The sequence below is a fragment of the Cnephaeus nilssonii genome, assembly GCF_951640355.1.
Source record: "Cnephaeus nilssonii genome assembly, chromosome: 3".
Taxonomy (NCBI): Eukaryota; Metazoa; Chordata; class Mammalia; order Chiroptera; family Vespertilionidae; genus Cnephaeus; species Cnephaeus nilssonii.
In genome coordinates, this window is record NC_137074.1 from 42526820 (window position 1) to 42545061 (window position 18242).

General features: G+C 40.1%; 1 protein-coding gene across 5 annotated transcripts in view; it reads left to right on the plus strand.

Moving 5' to 3' along the window:
* Window positions 1-238: 238 nt before the first annotated feature.
* VPS8 (VPS8 subunit of CORVET complex) overlaps window positions 239-18242 on the plus strand; it is a 247460-nt gene continuing 229456 nt past the window's right edge. The window contains exons 1-2 of one of the 5 annotated variants that reach the window (XM_079764492.1): window positions 270-287; window positions 1584-1681. The gene's annotated coding sequence lies outside the window, so the exon portion shown is untranslated. Of the gene's footprint in view, window positions 288-1446; window positions 1706-11812; window positions 11836-18242 lie in introns of those variants that run through there. The other 4 variants (XM_079764490.1, XM_079764493.1, XM_079764491.1 and 1 more) reach the window with 4 other exon arrangements.

The window sequence follows — 18242 nt, forward strand, 5'->3', positions numbered from 1 at the left end:
ATCAGGGACTGCTGTTTATTGGTCTGCACTCCTCCTCTGATATTTCCATTCTCCCGTTCCCAAAGATGTAAATCACCCTTTAACTCCCTGGGCCGAGACGGTGTCTTTCTGGCCCTTTAAATGAGGGCGTGGCGAAGAGGAGGGGACCGCCCAGGAGAGACCAGGGTGCGGGAGGAAAGCGGAAGCGTGGCCAGCAGGGATAGGAGGCACTGCGCGTGCGTGAGGCTCGGGCAGGGGGCGGGGTCTCGTGGGCCGGGGGTCCGGGGCTGGCACGGCTACAGGCGCAGGTAAAGTGTGGGCCGGCGGTGCTGGGAGGGGCTGTACCCCGGGCGGGGAGGGAACGCTCGTCGGCTCCCTGAGCTGCCGCCCTTTTCCCCGCGCGACAGCTGCGCGGCCTCGGGGTGGCTTGACGGAGCGGCCCCTGACCGGCTGACTGGACTGGGGCCCACCGGCCGGGCGGGGTTGACACTGGGGAGGAAGGGTGTGCCCTTGGTTTGGCCTGGGACTGGGTCGGGCAGTTTCCACTTGTTGGTTGCCAAGGAATGGGAGACTGAGAGACAGGTGCACCCACTCCCCCAGACGGTGAGAGTAGGAGGCCGGTGATTACACGCCTCCCCGGGGATGGAACAGGTGTGCAGCCGCCTTGGGGGCTCGGGGCACAGGTGTAGGCTCCTCCATCGCTCGAGGACTGGCATGAGTATGCTCCCCAAGTGTGAGGCTAGGGCTTGGACGGGGTGTCCACCTCTTAGGATTGATACGCACTCTGTGAGGCTGGTCCCAGTTTCTCTGCCTGCAAGGTGTGCCCCAGAGTGAGGGCAGCAAGGGGACCGGTGGGTCTCTAGCGTTTGAAGCCACTCCTACGTCCTGGTTAGTTTTCTCAAGTTGGTACCTGGGGAAGAAGGGAAACAGCGGCCTAAAGTGTTTAGGTGCTTTTCAAAGGAGATTAGGGCGGGATGGAGGAAGGTCAGCGAGAGAGGCTCCATGGCGTGGGTAATCAAGAACACCTGGAGCCTTCTCCAACTAGGCATGTATCCTCCATACCCTACCAATACTGGAATGGACAGGAAGGCTTGTGTCCCTCTGCATTGCCCATCCTCTACCATACCCTCCTGACCTCCCACCCCCCTCAAAGTACCCCTACAAAAACCAAAAACCCAAGCCGAACAAACATAGATGTTAATTTGTGGCATCAGCTCTACTACAGATGTCTGTGATGGTCAGATAATTACATGTCCGGCGTGTGTATTTGAAGTATATTTAATACAGATGGGGATCGAGGATCTACATATGTTTGCATAGGATATGGGTTTGCCCGTGGTTAAATTTAAGCAGAGAATAGATAGTGAAACCTCTGGCAATAGCTGGCTTGTTCCATAGAGTGCAGAATAAAGATAAGTGTTCGGATCGGGGAGGATTGTGGTTGAATGATTGGGCTTGATATGTTAAAGAGACATAGTGACATGTGAAAAAATTCCAGAGCTCTTAAGAGTAATATATTGATTATCCTTTATATATTCCCTTTGTTCCTGGATGGATGTTTTCCTTCCAGCTTCTAAAGCAGGTGAATATTTTATGCCTTTCAGAATATTGGGACGTCTTGATGATTTTTAGCTGTATCGCACTCTTTGTAGACATTTCAACCATTGAGATATCAGATGCCAGTTACGTATGTGAATGAAAAGTAAGGCCTTTTGAACTTAATGAAGTATGTTTAACTTTTGATCTTTTTATAGTTTTCACAGAGGTTAGATAACTTATCTTGACCCACAGCTTCAGGTGTCATATGTGTATATTTGTAAGATTAAACTGTTCTATTCTTAACTGAACTTTGAATTAATGTTTGAATTATCTCCATTCTGTATAACAGCTCCCGTGTTTCATCTTTCAAGTTTCCAAGCCCCCAGAGTAAAGAGAAAACTCCTACCTTCAGTATTTACAAAACCCAGGGAAGGACACTGCTTGGCCAAATTGGACACAAGAATGTCCTCTGCCTACTCTTCTAGGCAGATATGGTATTTGATTGGCAGCATCACCAATTACTTGGTTGGAGTGAAGGAGGGGCAGTTTTCCAGAGGAAAGGTGGTGAAAGTACTGGGATGTTTTAACCATAATCAAATTGGTTTTTCCCTCTGCAGTTGAGCTAGAAGCCTCCTCTTGCTCTTCTAAAAAATAAATCTCTTGTGCCTGTACATCCTCCTTGACACCTTACCAAGACAACCTGTGGTGACAATTAATTGGTAGTTAATTAAGATGAGTGGGAAGGCCACCATCTACTCAGTCTACAATTGAGTGGAATCCTACCTCCTGTGAATTTAACTTTTCACCCATACCAGTTTAGTGAAGAAGAAAAAAATAATATATTTCAGCCTACATGAAGCACAAGGTTCATGTGCTTCTTAGGAGGAGTTCTCTGAGGTTGGGGTGAGTCTTTGAGATTATTGTAATAGTGGGGAACTTCTTAGAAGCTGGAAAGAAGTGACACTTTTTCATTCATTTTACTTATTGCCTCAAACACATTGATATAAAACTGATGAATAATGTTAGGGTTTATACATAATAGCTATTTGTAGGCTTAGTTCTTGTATTTGTTACAGGGGATTTAGATTTTTGTTTTCTAGAATGAGGCTATCAAGAGTTGTGTTCATAGTAGTAACTTAGCAGCATATGCAGGCAGGTCTCAGGCACTTTTTTTTTTAAATCCTCACCTGAGGATATGTTTTTCATTGATTCTAGAGAGAGGGAAGAGGCGGGTGGGGAGAGAGAGAGAAAACATCGATATGAGAAAGAAACATCAAGTGGTTGCCTTCCATACACACCCTGACTGGGAATTGAACCCGCAAACTGGCTATGTGCCTTGACCGGAAATTGAATCCAGGACCTTTAGGTGCTTGGGAGCCACCTTGGCCTGGGCTCCTTTTTAAAAAATGTCATTTTTTAAATTAAATTTATTGGGGTGACATTGCTTAATAACATTGTATAAGTTTCAAGTGTATATCCTACCTAATAATAGACAAATATGCAAATTGACCATACCTCTGCTACACCCATGCCACGCCCACCAGCCCAAGCCACGCCCACCAGCCAATCAGGGCGAGTATGCAAATAAACCAAACCAAGATGGCTGCAGCCACCGAAAGCAAGGTTTCCCAGGCAACAGAGGGAAACAAGCTTTCCGCCTGCCCTTGACAGGCCTAAGCCTCCACTCAAGCTACAAAGTTTCAATTATAGAAGGTAAACAAATTCAAACAGAATGGCGGCAGCCACGGAGCTGGAGAGACCAGGCCAGGGTTTCCCGCAGTAACGGAGAAAGCAAAGCTTTCTGCACACCCTGGCCGGGCTCAGGCCTCTGCTTAAGGCTACAAAGTTTCAATTATAGAAGGTGAATTAACTCAAACAGAAATGGCTGCCGGTGGAGCATGCAGGAGGCTTGGCTCCACTCCAGGCTACAAAGTTTCAATTGTAGAAGGTAAATAAATTCCAGATACCAGTGCCTCCGCTTGGGTCGCCAGGGGGCTTGGCTGGCCTGCAAACCACCACAGGCCCCTTGCTCAGGCTGCCCCATGCCCCAAGGGAACCCCCACCCTTATCTGTGACACCCTTCAGGGCAAACCAGCTGGCCCCCACTCCTGCACCAGGCCTCTATCCTATCTAATAAAAGAGTAATATGCATATTGACCACCACTCCAACACACAATATGTCTGCCCCCATGTGGTCAAAGATCCTGCCCCCATGTGGACACAAGATGGCCACCACAAGATGGCCAGCAGGGGAGGGCAGTTGGGAAGCACCCGGGCTGCAAGGGAGGGAAGTTGGAGGCGATCAACCCTGCAGGGGAGGGCAGTTAGGGGTGACCGGGCCAGCAGAGGAGGGAAGTTGGGGGCAAACAGGCTGGCAGGGGAACAATTAGGCATCAATCAGGCTGGCAGCGGAGTGGTTAGGGGTGATCAGGCTGGCAGGCAGAAGCGGTTAGGGGCAATCAGGAAGGCAGGCAGGTAAGCAGTTGGGAGCCAGCAGTCCTGGATTGTGAGAGGGATGTCCAACTGCCCATTTAGGCCCGATCCCACTGGGATCGGGCCTAAATGGGCAGTTGGACATCCCTCGAGGGGTCCCAGATTGGAGAGGGTACAGGCTGGGCTGAGGGACAACCCTCCCCCCCCCCATGCACGAATTTCGTGCACCAGGCCTCTAGTAGATTTATAATACATCATCTATATATTGCATTATGTACTCACCACCCAAAGTCCAGTCTCCCTCCGTCACTATATATTTGACCCCCTTTACTAAAGCTCTTCATCCTTCCCCCACCTCCTTTTCCCTCTGGTAACCACCCTCTGTAGTCTGTATTTCGGAGTTTGTTTGTTGCTTTCTATTTGATGTCCCACATATTATTGAAATCATATGGTTCTTGTCTTTTTCCATCTAACTTATTTTGCTTAGCATGATACTCTCAGGATCCATCCATGTTGTCACAAATGGCAGTATTTCATCCTTATGGCTGAGTAGTATTCCATTATATATATGTACCACATCTTCTTTATCCAGTCTTTTGTTGAACAACACTTAGTTTTTTTCCATATCTTGTATACCATGTATAATGCTTCATTGAACATAGGGGTTCATATATCTTTATGGATAAATGTTTTCAAAATGTTCAGGTCTTAGATACATAGAAAAGAGAGTGCTGGGCCATATGGTAGTTCTATTTTTAATTTTTTGGGGAAATCTTCATACTGCTTTCCATAGTGGCTGTTCAATTTATAGCAGTGTATGGGAGTTCCTTTTTTTCCCACATCCTCTGCAACAGTTGTTAATTCTTGTCAATAGCCATTCTAACATGTGTGAGATGGTATCTCACTGTGGTTTTGATTTGTTTTCCCTTATAGCTAGTGGAGTTGAACATCTTTCCATGTATCATTTCCCATTTGTATGTCTTCTTGGGAAAAATGTCTGTTCAGGTCCTCTGCTCATATTTTAATTGGATTTGTGTGTGTGTGTGTGTGTGTGTGTGTGTGTGTGTGTGTTTATTATCATTGAGTTGTATGAATTCTTTATATATTTTGGATATTAGCCCCTTATGGGAGGTTTTCCATTTGATTGGTTGCCTTTTTGTTTTGTTGAAGATTTCTTTTGTTTCTAAGCTTTTTAGTCCCTTTTTTTTTTTTTTTTTTTTTGCCTTTGGAGTCAAGTTTACTAGTATAAAATCCACTCAGAGACCAAGGTCCATAACTTTAGTACCTATGTCTTCTTCTATGTATTTTATTGTTTCAGGTCTTATATTTAAGTCTTTACTCCATTTTGAGTTTATTTTTGTGTATGGTGTCAAATAGCAGTCTAGTTTCATTCTTTTGCATGTGGCTTTCCTATTTTTCCAAAACCAGTTATTGAAGAGACTTTCTTTTCTCCATTGTATGCTTTTGGCTCCTTTGTCGAAAATTAGTTGCCCATATACATGTGGTTTATTTTGGGACTCTCAATTCTATTCCATTGGACTGTGTGTCTTTTTTTTTTTTTTGCTAATACCATACCGTTTTGATTATTGTAGCTTCATATATAATTTGAGTCAGGGAGTGTGGTACTTTGTTCTTTTTCTCAGGAATACTTTGGCTATTCAGAGCCAAAGGTTCCACACAGATTTGATGATTTTTGTTCTAGTTCTTTGAAAAATGCTATTGGGATTTTGATGGGTATTGCATTAAATATGTATATTGCTTGAGGTAATATGGCCATTTTTGCTATATTGATTCTTCCAATCCATGAACACTGAATATTTTTTCATTTCTTTGTGTCTTTTTTGATTGCTTTCAACAATGTCTTAAAATTTTAAGTGTGTAGATCCTTCACTCCTTTGATATGTTTATTCCTAGGTATTTTATTCTTTTTGCTGCAATTGCAAATTGAATTGTTTTTATTTCTTTTTGATAATTTCATTGCTAGTGTATAGGAATACAGGAATTTTGTACATTGATCTTGTATCCTGCAATTTTATTGTATTTGTTTACTTTTTTTAATTTTTATTTTTTTTACATTTTATTTTACTTTTTTTCATATCAAAATTATTTTCTTTTATTGTTTAAAGTATTACATATAGTAGTACATATATCTCCTTTTTTTCCCCATTGACCTTCCCCCAGCCTCCCCTACCCCCTGTCGCATGCCCTCATCCCACCCCCCCAGTGTCTTGTGTCCATTGGTTGTGCTTATATGCATGCATACAAGTCCTTTGGTTGATCTCTTTCCCCCCTTCCCCAACACTCCCCAGCCTTCCCGCTGTAATTTGACAGACTGTTTAGTGCTTTACTGTCTCTGTATCTATCTTTTTGTTCATCAGGTTATAATGTTCTTTATTTTCCATAAATGAGTGAGATCATGTGGTATTTTTCTTTCATTGCCTGGCTTATTTCACTTAACATAATGTTCTCCAGATCCATCCATGCTGCTGCAAATGGTAAGAATTCCTTCTTTTTTATAGCAGCTTAGTATTCCACTGTGTAGATGTACCATAGTTTTCTAATCCACTCATCTGCTGATGGGCATTTAGGCTGTTTCCAAATCTTAGCTATGGTGAATTGTGCTGCTATGAACATAGGGGTACATATATGTTTTCTGATTGGTGTTTCTAGTTTCTTGGGATATATTCCTAGAAGTGGGATTACTGGGTCAAATGGGAGCTCCATTTTTAGTTTTTTGAGGAAACTCCATACTGTTCTCCACAGTGGCTGCACCAGCAGTGCACGAGGGTTCCTTTTTCTCCGCGTCCTCGACAGCACTTGTTGTTTGTTGATTTGTTGATGATTGCCATTCTGACAGATGTGTGATGGTACCGCATTGTCGTTTTGATTTGCATCTCTCGGATAATCTTTTCGAAAGAAGACAGAAGGAAGGCCAAGAGACATATGAAAACATGACTTTGAGCATGTTTTCATATGTCTCTTGGCCTTCCTTCTGTCTTCTTTCGAAAAGATTCTATTTAGGTCTGTTGCCCATTTTTTTTATTGGATCATTTATCTTCCTTTTATTAAGTTGTATAAGTTCCCTGTAGATGTTGGAGATTAAACCTTTATCAGTGATAACATTTGCAAATATGTTCTCCCATACAGTGGGCTTTCTTGTTGTTTTGTTGATGGTTTCTTTTGCTGTGCAAAAGCTTTTTATTTTGATGTAGTCCCATTTGTTTATTTTCTCTTTAGTTTCCATTGCCCTAGGAGTGGTATCGGTGAAGAAATTGCTTCGTCATATGCCTGTGGATTCCTCTAGTATTTTTATGGTTTCCTGTCTTAAGTTTAAGTCCTTTATCCATTTTGAGTTTATTTTTGTGTATGGTGTAAGTTGGTGGTCTAGTTTCATTTTTTTGCATGTATCTGTCCAATTTTCCCAGCACCATTTATTGAAGAGACTGTCTTGACTCCATTGTATGTTCATATCTCCTTTGTCAAATATTAATTGAGCATAGTGGTTTGGGTCGATATCTGGGTTCTCTATTGTATTCCATTGGTCTATATGTCTGTTCTTGTGCTAGTACCAGGCTGTTTTGAGAACAGTGGCTTTGTAATACAGCTTGAAATCTGGTATTGAGGTCCCACCTACTTTGTTCTTCTTTCTCAGGATTGCTGTGGCTATTCGGGGTCTTTCTTTATTTCACATGAATATTTGGAGAGTTCTTTCTAGGTCTGTGAAATACGCCATTGGTATTTTAATTGGGAGTACATTGAATCTAGAGATTGCTTTGGGTAGTAAGGACATTTTAATGATGTTGACTCTACCAATCCATGAACATGGTATGTTCTTCCATCTGTTTATGTCTTCCTCTATCTCTTTTTTCAGTGTCCTGTAGTTTTCCGCGTATAGGTCTTTTGCCTCCTTAGTTAAGTTTATTCCTAGGTATCTTAATTTTTTTTGGTGCGATGGTAAATGGGATTGCTTTTTTAGTCTCTCTTTCTGTAAGTTCACTATTGGTGTATAGAAATGCCATAGATTTCTTGGCATTAATTTTGATTCCTGCTACATTGCCGAATTCATTTATTAAGTCTAATAGTTTTTTGATGGAGTCTTTCGGGTTTTTTATGTACAATATCATGTCATTGGCGAATAAGGACAGCTTTACTTCTTCTTTTCCAATTTGGATGCCTTTTATTTCTTCTTCTTGTCTAATTGCAATGGCTAGTACTTCCAGTACTATGTCAAACAGGAGTGGTGAGAGTGGGCATCCCTGTCTTGTTCCTGTTCTTAAGGGAAATGTTTTTAGTTTTTGCCCATTGAGTATGATGTTTGCTGTGGGTTTATCATATATGGCTTTTATTATGTTGAGGTATGATCCTTCTATTCCCACCTTGCTGAGAGTTTTTATCAAGAAAGGGTGTTGGATTTTGTCAAATGCTTTTTCTGCATCAATTGATATGACTATGTGATTTTTTATCTCTCAATTTGTTTATGTGATGTATCATGTTTATTGATTTGTGGATATTGTACCATCCTTACATCCCTGGGATAAATCCTACTTGGTCATGGTGTATGATCTTTCTGATGTACTGCTGGATCTGATTTGCTAGAATTTTGTTGAGTATTTTGGCATCTATGTTCATGAGGGATATTGGCCTGTAATTCGCTCTCATTGTGTTGTCTTTATCTGGTTTTGGTATTAGGGTGATGCTGGCTTCATAGAATGAGCTTGGAAGTGTTCCTTCCTCTTGAATTTTTTGAAGTAGTCTGAGGAGGATAGGTTTTAGTTCTTCCTTGAATGTTTGGTAAAACTCCCCTATGAAGCCGTCTGTGCCCGGGCTTTTGTTTGCTGGAAGCTTTTTGATGACTGCTTCAATTTCTTCCATAGTTATTGGCCTGTTGAGATGTTTAGATTCTTCCTGATTGAGTTTTGGAATGTTGTATTTTTCTAGGAATATGTCCATTTCCTCCAGGTTGTCCAGTTTGTTGGAATAGAGTTGCTCATAGTATTTTTTAACAATCCTTTGTATTTCGGTGGGGTCTGTTGTTATTTCTCTTCTTTCATTTCTGATTTTGCTTATTTGGGTCTACTCTCTTTGCTTCTTGGTGAGCCTGGCTAGAGGTTCATCAATCTTGTTTATCCTTTCAAAGAACCAGCTCTTGGTTTTGTTGATCTTTCGTATTGTTTTTTTTTTTGTCTCCATGTCATTTATCTCTGCTCTGATCTTTATTATTTTCTTCCTTCTGCTTACACTGGGCTTTTCTTGTTGCTCTCTTTCTAACTCTTTGAGTTGTAGGGTTAGGTAATTTATTACCATTGTTTCTTATTTTTTGCAGTAGGCTTGTAGAGCTATGAACTTCCCACTCAAGACTGCTTTCACTGTGTCCCATAGATTTTGGATTGTTGTGTTTTCATTGTCGTTTGTTGCCATGATGTTTTTTTATTTCTTCTTTGATCTCTCTGGTAACCCAGTCATTGTTTAACAGCATGCTATTTAGTCTCCATGTGTTTGATTTTTTTTTGATTGTTTTTATTGTAGTTGATTTCCAGTTTTATGCCATTGTGATCTGAGAAGATGCTTGATATGATTTCTATCTCCTTGAATTTGAAGAGACTTTGCCTGTGACCCAATATATGGTCTGTCTTTGAAAATGACCCATGTGCACCTGAGAAGAATGTATATTCTGTGGCTTTTGGGTGAAATGTTCTGAAGATGTCAATTAATTCCATCTGGTCTAGTGAGTCATTTAGGATTGATGTTTCTTTGCTGATTTTTTGTTTAGAGGATTTGTTAAATGGTGATAGTGGGGTATTAAAGTCTCCTACTATGATTGTATTGCTGTCAATCTATCCCTTGATATCCTCCAGGAGTTTTTTTTTATGTATTTGGGTCCTCCTGTGTTGGGCGTGTATATGTTTACCAGAGTTATTTCTTCTTGTTGCATTGCTCCCTTTAGTATTATGAAGTGGCCTTCCTTATCTTTTTATGTCCTTCACTTTGAGATCTAATTTGTCAGATATAAGTATTGCTACCCCAGCTTTTTTTTTCATTTCCATTTGCCTGAAAAACCTTTTTCCATCTCTTCACCTTCAGTCTGTTTGCGTCTTTTTTTCTGAGATGGGTTTCTTGTAGACAGCAAATATATGGGTCATGTTTTCTTATCCAATCCGTTACCCTATGTCTTTTTATTGGGGCATTGTTTATTGTTTTTAATAGTTTTTTTAAATCATAAATGGATGATATATTTTGTCAAGTGCTTTTCTGCATCTATTGATATGAATATATGATTATATCCTTTATTTCGTTAATGTGGTTTATCACATTGATTGATATGTGTATGTTGAACCATCTTTGTGCCCCTGGAAGGAACACCACTTGATTGTGATAGTATTACCTTTTTAATGTTTTGTTGTATTCAATTTGTTAGGATTTTGTTTAGAATTTTTGCATGTATATTCATAAGAGATATTGGCCTGTCATTTTCTTTTGTGTTGTTCTTGCCAGGTTTTGGTATTAAGGTAACAACTTAGGAAATATTGCCTGTTCTATTTTTGGAAGAGTTTGAGAAGCATAGGTATTAAATCTTCTTTGAATGTTTAGTAGAATTCACTAGTGAAGCCATCTGGCCCTATACTTTTATTTTTTTTTGAGAGTTTTTGATGACTGTTACTGATGAACAGTCTATTTAGATTTTCTAGTTCTTCATGATTCAGTCTAGGAGTCCTCCTATTAAATAAAAGCCTAATATGCAAATTGTTCGACCTGGAGTTCGACTAATATGAAGTGCGCTATGAAGTGCGCTGACCACCAGGGGGTGGTGCAGAACATGGCGAGATAGTGGAGCAGGTGAGGGGGTGGCGCCTGCCACAGCGGGGTGCCAGGTGGGCCTGCGAGGCTGGGAGCGCGAGATGGGGTCCAATCCCCGCAGGCCGCCCCAAGGAACCCCACTGTGCACAAATTTGTGCACTGGGCCTCCAGTGTTATATATTTCTAAGAACTTGTTTATTTCTTCTAAGTTATCAAGTTTGGTGGTGTATAGCTTTTAATAGTATTCTTATGTAGTGCTTTGTATTTTTGTAGTGTCCATTGTAATTTCTCCTCTTCTACTTCTGATATTGTTTATTTGGGTCTTTTCTCTGTTTTTCTTAGTAAACCTAGCTAGAGATGTCAGTTTTATTTATATTTTCAAAGAGCTAGTCTTTATTGCATTATTTTTTATCTTTTTGTTCTCTATTTTGTTTAATTCTGCCCTCATATTTATTATTTCCCTTCCTTTTGTTGGCTTTGGGCGTGTTTTGTTCTTTTTCTAGTTCTTTAAGGTGAAATGTTAGGTTGTTTGCTTGAGATTTTTCATTTTTCTTGAGGTAGGCCTGTAATGCTGAAAACTTCCCTCTTATTACCACTTTTGCTGCATCCAAAAAATTTTGATATATGGTATTGTCATTCTCATTTGTCTCTGTATCTTTTGATCTCCTCTTTTATTATTCTTTGACCTAGTCATTGGTCAGTAACATGTTGTTTAATCTTCACATATTTGTGGGTTTTCCAGCTTTCTTCTTGCAGTTGACTTCAGATTTCAAAGCGTTGTGGTTGGAGAATATGCTTGGTATGATTTAATTCTTCTTAAATTTGTTTAGGCTAGTTTGTGTCCCAAACATAGAATTCCTTGAGAATGTTCCTTATCAAGCACCCTTCTTTTCCTTCACTTTTCTTTTTAATATTTGTTGTTCTGTATGTACTTCCTAAGTTTTAAATGACCGCTCTTCTCATTTAGACATTTACCAAGAGAAGAGAAAAAAGAAACGGCCTTCTGGGCATTTTCATAGTGACAGCTCTAAGCACTGTGGTTCGTAGATACCTAATGTGCCTATCCTTGGAAAGAAATTCACGGGTCAGGTAAGCAGCTCATCTCAGTATAGAGTAGCATTGCACCTAACACAGGGTCTGCTTCCCAGTAAGGTGAAATTGAGTACCCTTGAAAATTGAGTACCTTCAAAGTACCCTGGGAAAGAGTCATGTTGGAGATTGACATAGGATCTCTCAGGAAGTCCAACACAGCCAGTTTTTGCTCCATGTTGGAACAGCATGCTGTTTGTTATTTTGAGCACAGATGAAATTGATTGCTTATGCATGCAAAAATTGAGACTGACCAAAGGACAGCAGATATCCATTTCCTCTCCCAGGCTCACTCTGAAGCATGTAGTTACTGAGTGGAATAGTATACAGAGTCCCTGGCTCTTTGTGAATCATTTCTTTTTTTTTCTTTCTCTTTGTTACAGATAATAGATGAATTCCTGTAAATTGAATGGACATATGATACATTTTCACTATTTTCATCTTGGCATATAGGCTGAATTAATATAAAAGAACATGAAACATCTGAATTTGTGGAGTTTGTGTCATGTTACACATGAGCAAAATGTTCACTAAAAGATAAAATCAGTGTTATGGGTTAAAAAAAAAAAATCTCACCTAGATATAAAGAAAGGAACTTGGAAGGTGGGAGGCTTTTTGGGGTAGAACGACTAACCACATCTTATTTTGAATGACCAGAACTGCTATTTGAGGCTCTGGAAACCAGTAATGAAGTATCGCTTGGCTGTTTACTAGTATCTAGGGAAGGAGGGAGGGGATGACTGGCTGGCTGAATTGGTGGGTTGATTAGGCAATGGAATTAGGCATTGGAAATACAATGGTGAAAAAGACAGATCTTTGCTCTCTTGGAACCTTCATTCCAGTAGAGGGAAGGGAATGGTGGTTCAGACACTGAAAAAAATGATATAATCCTATATAATAAAAGCATAATATGCTAATTAGACTGGACATCCTTCCAGACGTCCTTCTGGACGGCCTTCCTGACGAAGTCGGGGCTTCGAGGGAAGCCCGAGTTCCGGGTGCCAGAGGGAAGCCGGTGCCGGCAGCCAGGGGAAGGAAGGCCTGCTCTTGCATGATTTTTCTGCATCAGGCCTCTAGTTAGTGTAACAAAAGAGAACAATATAGGTACATATTAACAGGGAGCCTAGTCTACCATAGTTGAGCAGGACAAAAAAAGGTTTTTTTTAGGAATCAAAGATTTAGCTGCTATCTGAAGGATGAATATGATCAGCAGTAGTTGACAAGCCTGACTAAATAAAGGTAGAACTCAGTTATAACTTGGCATATTATGGTTTAGATTCCTAAACTCTGTGAGACGGTATCCTCTGAAGCTTAGCAGTTACAGGTAATAAAACTGATGTATTTAATTTGTAAGACAGGTGTTTTTCTCATCTTCCAGTTTCTGTGTTAATCAGCAATTACTTATTGAATGTTTACATAGCTATGCAAGTCAGTGAGCCCCTGTGATGTGGAGTATACAAAGAAGCATGGTCCCACTTTTATTGCATAGCTGGGGAGAAAAGACATAGTCACATGGTACGTTAACTAATGAATCAATATGAGGAAAGTGGCATGGCACTGTGCTAAAGAAGATATGCATTCTGGATTTAGAGGACGCTTGGGGGAAGTTGTCCAGAAGGAAGGAACTTAGATAAATGGAGAAGAAAAGGAAAGGGAAGGTCACGTAGAGTGAGTAGACATGGAGAGAAAGTGGGAGCTATTCTTGAAGGACTGAATTGAAACAGCGAGATTAGTTGTAAGGGAAAGTAGGGCCAGCTCATCTGATGTCTGGAATCATAGGCTTAGAATTAGGAATTTTTATCCTGTAGGCATTGGGGAGCTGTTAAAAATGAGTCCATTTACCCAAGAAATATAGTAGAAAACTAATAGAAGTTAATCCTCTATTGTATTTTTCTTTACAAAACAAACCACAAGAAGACAAAGCAAAACAAAGAAGTAAATGGAAGAAAAAAAACTTGGATTGGGAAAGCTAGAAACAAAGTTGGCATGTAAACTTGTTTGCATATCATGATTTTGTGATAGCTTTCTGGGATACAGTAAATTAAAAAACAAAACCAAGCACTTGATTTGATTTCACTGTAATGTGAAATGTTCTAGGATCCTGGAACTTGAGAACAGTTGGGAATATTTGCCAAAGTAAGAAAACAAGCAAACAACAACAACAAAACTGTTGAAAGAGTTCCACATTAACCTGTCCTAATCTAGGTCACATTCTAGAGTTATTATTCAGTTGGCCAATGTTATAATGGGGCCATTGCTGTTTATATTATTTATATGTATATATTTTTTAATGGTCCTTGAATCTATTATTAATTGATTGGGAATAACCTTATTAATTAAGAGGGAACAACCTTGGGAACTCTCAAGATGTCTGATAATCTTTTATTATTTATTTTTTATTTAAATTCTTTATTTTTGAAAGTATTACGTATGTCTCCTTTTTCCCCCATTGACCTCTCCCTACCTGGTCCTGCCCTCCCCCCTCCCCCCCCACACACACTGTCTGTGTCCATTCGTTATGCTTATATGCATGCAGATAAGTTCTTTGGTTGATCTCTTACCATCCCCCTTCCACCCTCACTTGTCTTTCCTCTGAGGTTTGACGGTCTGATCAATGCTTCTATGTGGATCTATTTTTGTTCATCAGTTTATGTTGTTCATTATATTCCACAAATGAGTGAGATCATGTGATACATATCTTTCTCCGACTGATTTGTTTTTCTTAGATAATACTCTCCAGGTTCATCCTTGCTGTTGCAAATGGTAAGAGTTCTTTCTTTTTTACAGCAGCATAGTATTCCATTGTATAGATGTACCACTGTTTTTTAATCCACTCACCTGCTGATGGGTGCTTAGGCTGTTTCTAAACCTTAGCTATGGTGAATTGTGCTGCTATGAACATAGGGGTGCATATATTCTTTCTGATTGATGTTTCTGATTTCTTGGGATGTATTCCTAGAAGTGGGATTACTGGGTCAAATGGGAGTTCCGTTATTAATTTTTTAGGAAACTCCATACTGTTTTCCATAGTGGCTGCACCAGTCTGCATTCCCACCAGCAGTGTGCGAGAGTTCCTTTTTCTCCACATCCTCGCTAACACTTGTGGTTTATTGACTTACTGATGATAGCCATTCTGACAGGTGTGAGATGGTACCTCATTGTCGTTTTGATTTGCATCCCTCGGATGATTAGTGACTTTGAGCATTTTTTCATATGTCTCTTGGCCTTCTGTATGTCCACTTTCAACAAGTGTCTATTTAGGTCCTTTGCCCATTTTTGATTGGATTGTTTATCTTCCTTTTGTTAAGTTGTGTAAGCTCCCAAGATATCAGATAATCTTAAATCAGAACTATTAAAATATTAGTTTATCAGCACTCAGAAGAGGACAATATACGGGTAATATGATTCTGTGACATACATTTTCTGTTATATTAATTTGATTTAATTCTGGGAGAGATTAAGACAATTGAGGTTACCTATTGTGTTGTCTGCAGATACTGTCTGGCATGGCATTGCCTTAAGAATGATAAAAACACTAGATTACCCAATGATTAGGTGAAGAACTAGTTGTAGAATTGTATTTCAAGAGGAAATTACCAGTAGTTTATTGCCAACCTCCGCACTGAGATAGCACTTAATTGATATCTGAAGGCAGTATCAGCATCAAGTGTGTAATATCAAGTGTCATATATTAAGCATTTCACCATTGTTCTGAATATTGAAATGAAAAGCTTGCTCAATAAATATTTGGACAACAACAAATAACAAGGGAGGGGTTAGTATTTCAGAATGTTGAAGATGTTACTAACAAATTAATTGAAATTTGTTAGTACATTTGTTCCCTATTGTCAATGTGACAAATTGCCACAAATTTAGTAGCTTAAAACAACATAGATTTATTACTGTCCAGGTCTGTGGTTCACAAATTCAGTACCAGTCTTAGTAGGCTAAATTCAAGCTGTGGCAGGGCTGGGTTCTTTTGGAGGCTCCAGGAGAGAATCCCTCTACTTTTTTTTGCAGCTTCTAAAGACTGAGTGAATTCCTTATCTTCTGGCACCCTTCCTTCATCTTCAAAGCCTGCAATATAGCATCTCTCTGCTTCTGTTGTCACATCTCGTCCTCTGACACGCTCTTCTGCCTCCCCTTTCCACTGTTAAAGACCCTTGTGATTACATTGGGCCCACCAGATAATCCAGGAAAATATCCCAACTCAAAATTCGAATTTAATAAAATCTGCTGATCCCTTTTGACTTGTAACAGTCAGGGGTTCTGGGGATTAGAAAGGGCATCATTGGGCACTGTTATTCTGCCCATGACAGGTAAGTTCAGGCACACCTAGTTTCTAAAAAGTTTACAGAAGCTGTTCGGTGAACTCTTTTTAAAAAAATGAGCATTGTGACCTTTTGATTCACCAGGTCTATTTGGGTTGGAAACATTTATTGACTAACATAAAGAAAGGAAAAACTGCTGGTTAGTGACAAAAGAGGAAGTTGATGTAAAAAAATCAAATCATAATTTTAGAATGAATTAATAGTGTAAGATACTTATCATAATTTAAAAATTTTATTAAGTGTACATGTTGCTTTTCTGGGAGCTGTACTAGTCTTAGGCAAAATCCCACAATTCATCTCATGAATAAACTTCTAATATGCTATTAGAAGCATATCCTTCTGATAGCTTAGTGTGGGCTACATCATAACAGAAATACTGGCTCTTGTTTCAGGGTCTTTAACTTTAGAAGAATTTGGTGATTTTTGAGGAAACTTTAAATGATAATAGCTAATATTTCTTGAAAACCTATTCTGTGTCCAAGCATTATTTTAAATGCTTTATAGTCACTGTATCATTTATTCTTGCAAAATAGGTAGTTGCATTCCTAGGAGTCAGGACTCTCAATTGTAAGTGACCAAAAAAAGAAAATTGGGAGAGTGCTTTGGCTTATGTATCCAAACTACCAGAGCTAACTTCATAGAAAATTGGCAAATTGCGACTTGAATGATATCAGGACACTCTTTCCTCTTCTTTCCTGCTTGAGTTTGTGGTTTGGTTTTATTCTTGCTAGAGAATCTGTACTTAGAATGTGAATTGTGTCTATAGAGGTAGATTTCCAGTAACAGATGCATAGTAGGTGTTGGGTTGATATGTACTGAATAACGGATCTCCTTTTCTGCAGAATAGGGTGAGGTGGGGAGAGGTGCTGCCCAGCCTTATTACTCACTGCTTAGAGGACAATGGAAATGGATCTTTCTCACCAGTTCCGTTTTAATGAATCCTGGTGAAGGACTCTGGTTACTTTAGGCAATCACTATTACTAGGGGATTTAAATTTAAAAATTTTTTTTTAAATTAAATCTTTATTGTTGAACGTATTACAAATGGTTCCCCCCCTCCCCCGTCCTCATTAATCCCTTCTAAGCCTGCCCCGCTCCAGGCCTTCACCTCCTATTGTCTGTGTCCATGGGTTATGCATATATGCATACAAGTTCTTTGCTTGACCTTATCCCATCCACCCACCTACCCTCCCATGGCTTTCCTCTGAGATTTTTGATTGGCAGCCTCCACAAGAACCACATGGTTTGAAGGAGCCCTTCCCGGAACAAGAACTGCTGCTCTGTGTAAGGAACACAAAGAGCTACAGGAAAGTTCATCTTACAGATGTAGAAATAGAGAGGCTCCAAAAGGGTAGACAGATTGACCAAGGTTACAGGTAGGAACTGGTAAAGTCTAGATTCAAACCTGATTTTAATTGACTTTTTGACTTGTGTTCTTTTCACTTTGCTACCACATCACATCAATCACAGGAGCTCAGTGAGGTGAAGGCTGGAAATAAGTAGGGTAGCATGGCAGGATGATGTTCTTTTATTGGTGTTCAGAGACGCTGACTGAGCAGTTCTGTGAGCCTCTAACTCCAGATAGGAGATATAAAAAGAGCTAGAAAAAAAGTTGTTTTCCTTTCTCAGTTATTTTAGAAAGACAAATGCAAAGAATGAAACATTGTAGGTTATTGATAATTTACATAAAAGCTTTCTTTCTTTCTCTATAGTCTTTTCTACTATTTAAGTGCGTGTATCTATAATAATAAAAGCATAATATACTAATTAGACTGGACAGCCAAATGACATTCCGGACGAAGCCGCAGTGGCGGGGGCCGAGGCAGAGGCGGGGGCTGAGGCAGAGGTGGTTAGGGGTGATCAGGCAGGCAGGTAGAGGCAGTTAGGAGCAATCAGGCAGGCAGGTGAGTGGTTAGGGGCAATCAGGCAGGCAGGCAGAGGTGGTTAGGGGCGATCAGGCAGGCAGGCAGAGTGGTTAGGGACGATCAGGCAGGCAGGCAAAGGCAGTTAGGGGTGATCAGGCAGGCAGGTGAGTGGTTAGGGGTGATCAGGCAGGCAGGCAAGCGGTTAGGAGCCA